This window comes from Helianthus annuus, chromosome 1, assembly GCF_002127325.2.
Source record: "Helianthus annuus cultivar XRQ/B chromosome 1, HanXRQr2.0-SUNRISE, whole genome shotgun sequence".
Classification (NCBI taxonomy): domain Eukaryota; kingdom Viridiplantae; phylum Streptophyta; class Magnoliopsida; order Asterales; family Asteraceae; genus Helianthus; species Helianthus annuus.
The window spans coordinates 135,144,553-135,150,952 of NC_035433.2; the positions used below are offsets into that span (position 1 = coordinate 135,144,553).

At 32.6% G+C, this 6,400-nt stretch overlaps 1 long non-coding RNA gene across 3 annotated transcripts; it reads right to left on the reverse strand.

Moving 5' to 3' along the window:
* Nucleotides 1–935: 935 nt before the first annotated feature.
* Nucleotides 936–3,423, reverse strand: LOC110940086. 3 transcript variants are annotated; one of them, XR_002592812.2, is made up of 4 exons: nt 3,205–3,423; nt 2,880–3,004; nt 2,363–2,450; nt 936–1,333 (listed from the first exon to the last, which is right to left on the reverse strand). It is a non-coding gene; the product is annotated as an uncharacterized LOC110940086 (long non-coding RNA). The 3 variants fall into 3 exon arrangements; XR_002592803.2 differs by having other exon boundaries at nt 936–1,155; nt 3,091–3,423; XR_002592796.2 differs by having other exon boundaries at nt 3,091–3,423.
* Nucleotides 3,424–6,400: the final 2,977 nt, after the last annotated feature.

Here is a 6,400-nt window from a genome sequence, read left to right on the forward strand (position 1 = left end):
ACGGACGTTAAAGAGAAAGTTCGAATGCCCATTCGTTGCCTAAACTCTTTTCTAACATATCTAGGTTTAACAATTGCTCTTTTTTAGAGTGACTAAATTTAAAACATTTGCTCTGAGAGTTGCATAATATTGATCCGTCATCAAACCAACATTTATACTTTATTTTATATAATTAGAACATTAAATGTTCAGAAAGCTTCTATAAAATTATTTTACATGTAATATATTACTTGCGCCTTACTATCTAGCATAAACTATAAAAACTTACAATGTTTTACGCTTAAATTAATGAGTTTGTTGTTTTATTATAATCTAACTCAAAACTTGATTACTAATAATATTGAAATGTGATTAAATAGCTAAACACCGAAACCTGTTTCAAACAAACATATTCTCCGATAACTTAAATAATCAAGCCATTTATAACTGTAACCGACTGATTATATAAATCTAAAAACTGAATATATGATTGATTTTGCTTTACTAGTGGGAATACCTGCACGTTGTCACGGGTACTTATGTTTTTTGGCGCTCGTTGCGCAATGGGTCTCAGGTAATACAACTTCAGGTAATACAACTAATATATCAATTTACGAAGAGCAATTGAATATAAATAAAAGAATTGACATAAAAAAACAACAATCACCAAGGCTAATAGCTAGTGAGTTGATTTGACTGATCATACACTATAAAGTTGCTTTTGATATGTGTCTCTAAATCTGGTCTTTTGTTCTTTAGTTACTTCACAGTTCACATGTAAATTAAAATGAGTTTTAAATTATGATCTTTGATTAAATGTCTATATGGAGCTTATAGCTTTCTATGAGCCAAAAACAATGGCAAATCAAATCAAATGCAACCTAATATACAGTTGCCTGACTGCCTGTTGAAATGTCTCCATAATGAAACGCAAAGACCAGCAAAATGCATTGGTATAATCATCAAAAAGCATAGTATATACAGTATCTCCACCCATTCATCATCATAGCATATATAAATGAACCCTGAATGCAGTATTCTCTGTTGCAAAACATCAAAACTAAAATAATTTAAAATCAATGAATTTGATCCCGACCTTAGTTTGCCAACCTCCTCTTTATGAGATCATGCAGTCCCTAATGTAAACCTCCTTTTTCCATCAAGAGCTGTTAACCTCTATGAAAAAAAAATCCGATGAACAATCAAGATATTATGTTTTGAATATAAGATTAACTTCTATCACTGTGTAACATTGCATCCCTATCTCATACGTGTTGATGAGCTCCTTATCAACACTTAAAGAATCATGCGTTGAAGCATCTTCCACTGAAATTGACATCATGCCCTCTATATCCTAATAGTGACATTAATTTTATTTCTACTGTTAGAGAAATAAAAAAATAAAATTGGATGAAGGAAGAGGAAAGAAATGGCACCATGATTAGCCATTTTAGATGTGTACCTTCAATGTGGTGTTTGAGTTATTTCGTGCATTGTTTAAAAGGTGAATCTGATCGTGATTCTCAATTAACGATTGGCATTAAGGGTGTTCAGAATTCGTTTCGAATTCGAAAAATTCGAAATTCGATTTAATTCGATTCAATTATCAAGAATTCGTTTCGATTATAAGAATTCGAATTCGATTCAATTCGAGTCAAGTAAATCGAATACGAATCGAATACGAATTTATAATTTCAAATTCGATTTGATTCGAATTTCGAATAAAAATTATACATTTTATTTATTATTTTTATATATAATACATATATAACTTTTATTGGGCTACACTATAAATTATTTTCAAAATTTATTCCAAGTATTAAAATTACCCATTACCAAACCCACTACATTGCTCATAACTAAAACCTAAGTAGCAAATCTATCAATAGATTTCTAACCCTAAAAATATTAACTTGTAGTGGTTATTCCTGAATTCTCGTTTTGAATGTTAGACTTATGATACTTTATTTGGAAATTTTTAATGTGATATCGTGTTTTATGGCTGCTTTAAAATTTATGTTTCGTTTTAATAGCTTTTATATGTTTTAAAAGAAACTTAATCAAATCGAATTTATTCGAATTCGATTCGAATTCGAATTTTTAATCGAATACGAATCGAATACGAACTGGGTTTTTTATTGGAATACGAATTCGAATCGAATTGGGTAGATTTTAATCGAATACGAATCGAATTCGAATTCACAGAAAAATAAAAAATATTCGAATAATTCGAAAATTCGATATTCGATTCGATGAACACCCCTAATTGGCATTCTTGACATAACTTGATTAAGTGAAAGCTTAAACATAGATTGCATATGTTCTATATGAATCCAAAGACATATAAAAGATTATAAGTGATTTCATGTGTGATCAAATGTACCTCTCAATACCAACAAAGTTCTCATGGAGATGAGTTACTGTCATCTCGGATGAAGCAAGTGTTTTAGGCTAGCATGTGCTTGTTCGACCTGTAAACAACATGCATAACTTAATCAAATTAATAGGAAGCATTTCATCTCCATCATTTTATTTAGACTATAAGTATATAACATTCAGAAATGGCAATATGACTAAAGTTTGAAGCTTTCCGGCATAAACAAGATTAAGCAACCATGGTGCTAAGTTATGCATCATTCGCATGAAATAATGGGAGGAAAAGGTTAAATGAAAACTATTTCCCTATGTTACCAGTGAAAATATTAATTGAGCTATTTTAATGAAGGAATTATAAAACTACACAAGACAACACTTAAGTTTCATATTCCTTTTAAAAGTTCAAAGTAAAATGGAAAGTTTGATAATGACTTTTGCTCTTAGTTAAGTTAAACAAGTGTTAAGATTAAAAGTTTAGACAAGAGAGGATCCAAGATGACTTGTTGACTTGCAATGTAATCCACCTTGATTGAAGAAATGGATAGCGAAAGCTCAGGAAGGGCCAAGAGCTTCGCAACCTCGAGAACTGCAAACTCCTTAGCTTCAATTCCTAAATCTTCGACCATCATCTTGCCTGAAATTATAAACACTTCAAAAAAAAAAAAAAAAAAACAATCAGCGTCAGGTCTGAACTTACCTTTTTTTTTTTTTTTTGAACAGCAGGTCTGAACTTACCTAAATTGTCTAACTCAAAAAAATTCCCTAAGCTTCAATTCCTAAATCTTCGACCATCATCTTGCCCGAAATTATAAACACTTCAAAAAAATTCAGCATGTGGTATGAACTTACCTAAATTGTCAACTCAAAAAAAATCCCTAGCGGTTTCCACCCGCGCTTTGTGGGGGGCCGACCAATGGTCCAAAGCAAACTATCACCACCCCAACCACCTTGTCCAATTCAAGATTGTGATGTATGTTGAACCATTCAATTACATCCTACCAAAATGGACCATCATCTTCATGGTTACATGTCCTATATATAGACATTTAATACTTTTTATACGACTCGATATTACGTATATATGATTAAACACATCTCCTTGTCCTTCCAAACATTATAATACATGTGGATGTGGTTTCCACCCGCGATTTATGGCGGGGCCGACCACTGGTCCAAAGCAAACTACCATCACCCTAACCACCCTAACCACCTTGTCCAATTCAAGATTGTGATGTATGTTGAACCACTCAAATTACATCCTACCAAAATGGACCATCATCTTCATGGTTACATGTCCTGTATATAGACATTTACTACTTTTTATACGACTCGATATTACGTATATATGATTAAACACATCTCATTGTCCTTCCAAACCTTATAATACATGTAGATTACTCAAAGGTGCTTTAGTTCTTGTTCTCTTCAAATATGTCCAAAAATGACACCACCTGCAACAAAAGCACGCATCTTTGTTAGCTTTTCAAGTGATTTGAACACCGATGAGTGTCGCTATATACAAAACAAAAGCCGATGCAGCCCTAACCCACATCTGCCTTTGTGCCACTTCACAAAATGCTACTTCTAGTAGAGATACAAATGGCATAAAAAGTAAATTTAAGTCGATCAAAAGAAAAAAGTTCATATACTTCATTATACAAACATGATGGCATTTTTTCCATCATTTCGATTTTCAAATGTTATGCTCCTCTGTTTATTAGAAGTCGTTATATAAAGTAACTCAACGCTTTCATTCTTCAAGAACCTCCCTCTCAGTGGCGGACCCAAGAATTATTTTCAAGAATTATTTTCTAGGGGTACGAACGAAGGGTTCAACCAAATTTTCAAAGGGTGCAGTCGGGATTTTTACTTCGAAAATACACTAATTTTTTTTCAAGGTGGGCGCCCGCCCACCCAAGCCAAAGCATGGGTCTGCCCTTGCTCCCTCTCCGTAGAGTTCATTCCATTGCACAAGCTCGTTCATGTTTATAGATTCCGTAGACAAGCTGACACAAACCTGTAGACAAGCTGGCACAAACCTATAAAAATTGGTGGATTCAGGTTATGTTTTATCAAGGTTATGTTTTATCAAACAGGTAAAACTAAAAGTCTACCAAAAACTAATCAAATGGTTAAAAGTCATCTATAGTATATATTTTCTTAAAGCATAATAATTTTATTAAAAAGGGATAAAATTAACGATATATTATAATGTTAAAGAACATTTGACATATTAAATATTTATAAACATTTTGAAAATCTTGGACACCAAGCATTTTGAGTACACAACTTATCTTATTTTAAAGCCTATCACGGATGATTGATAAATGGACAATTTGGGTTGTGTTTTTCTCTCTAATAGGATGGAGCTAAAAGATTTAACCGAAAACAAAACTCGCCAAATCAAGTAATAAACACGTAATCATCATCATTATCATACTCAGTAAATCCCACCAATAGCAAAGCAAAGGTAGGGTCTGAGGAGGGTAAGATGTAGACAGCCTTACCTCTACCCCATAGGGTTAGAGAGACTGCTTCCAGTGAGACCCCCAGCTCGATAGTAGTTTTGCATCAAGCCTTGGACATAAGGCACATAACACTCAGCAGTCGGGACAAAGACCGATTAGTGCCTGTACCCTTTTGTCTTTCAGCTATCAACGCCACCACATGATGCTTAATGTTATTTTTCACGAAATTAGTAAAATAACGTTAAAATTAGTGCACTTTCACTTTTGCCCCCCCGATAGTAGCCCACACATATATACATTATATGCGCATACCGCAAGCGGGGCGTTAATAAACACGTAAATGAGTAGCAATTGTCACCTGTAAAAAAAAACACATGGTATACAAATAGTCGAATAGATAATGTATATGTAGCTTGTAGCCATATGAAAAAAATGGTTTATGTCCCAAATCAATGGCTTACCTCTCTAGATCCGTAACCACCAAGCTCTTTCTCTTGTTTCTCTATCTCTCAAAAATAACTTCTTGTGTCCACAATGGTATGCACAGAACAATAATAAGGTCTGGTTCACCGAATAGCAACACCTTAAGAAAACAAATTTACAAACGCATACTCCACACATCCATCCCGGCATTCTAAACCCCAAGACATAAATGATTAACAAATTCATCTCTTCAATGATTCACTGTTAATTACTAAAACTTAAACATGACAACACGCATACCATCAATATAATATAAATTATCATCTAATCACCAAACTGAAAATAATTATATTATATAACCCTACAAAAAGCAACTTGGGTTGCCTCTCTAGAATGAAAAGTCGCGACTTTTAAAAACCTACACATACATACCCCTTTGCTTAATTATTATATGTACAATACATTAACCGACGCACCTTTTGAAAATTATATTATACTATATTATATATACTCCCCTTTGCTTAATTATTATATGTACAATGGTTGTCTCTCTAGAATGAAAAGTCGCGACTTTTAAAAACCTACACATACATACCCCTTTGCTTAATTATTATATGTACAATGGTTGGCTCTCTAGAATGAAAACTCGCGACTTTTAAAAACTGATATGTCTATATATTATATAATTAGCAACTTGGATTATGTCCCATTTATTTAAAAGTCACACCATTTAGTTCATTTTACTCGCACCTTTTCATTTTATTCATTTCACCTATAAAATTTTATTCACTGGATTACTATTATATTATATATAAGTTGCGTTTCTTGCGCCATCGCATCACTTCATCTGAACACACCGTTTTATTCAAAGTTACTTTCGGTATTTTATATCTTATACCAGAACCAGTGTATCAATTCACTTCTTCAACGCATTGTGCCAAAAGTCAAACATTGCGTGATAAGATTGAATTTATTTTATTAATACTATTTAAATAATAACAAGGCATGACAAATCAAGCAATTTATGCTTTTTATTTGTGAATCAACGTAACTTTCATGCAACCACATATTCACATCCAATTTAAATATTATAATTTCTCATATTTCATATTACATAACTATATCCTATTATATAATTCTAATCATCATATATA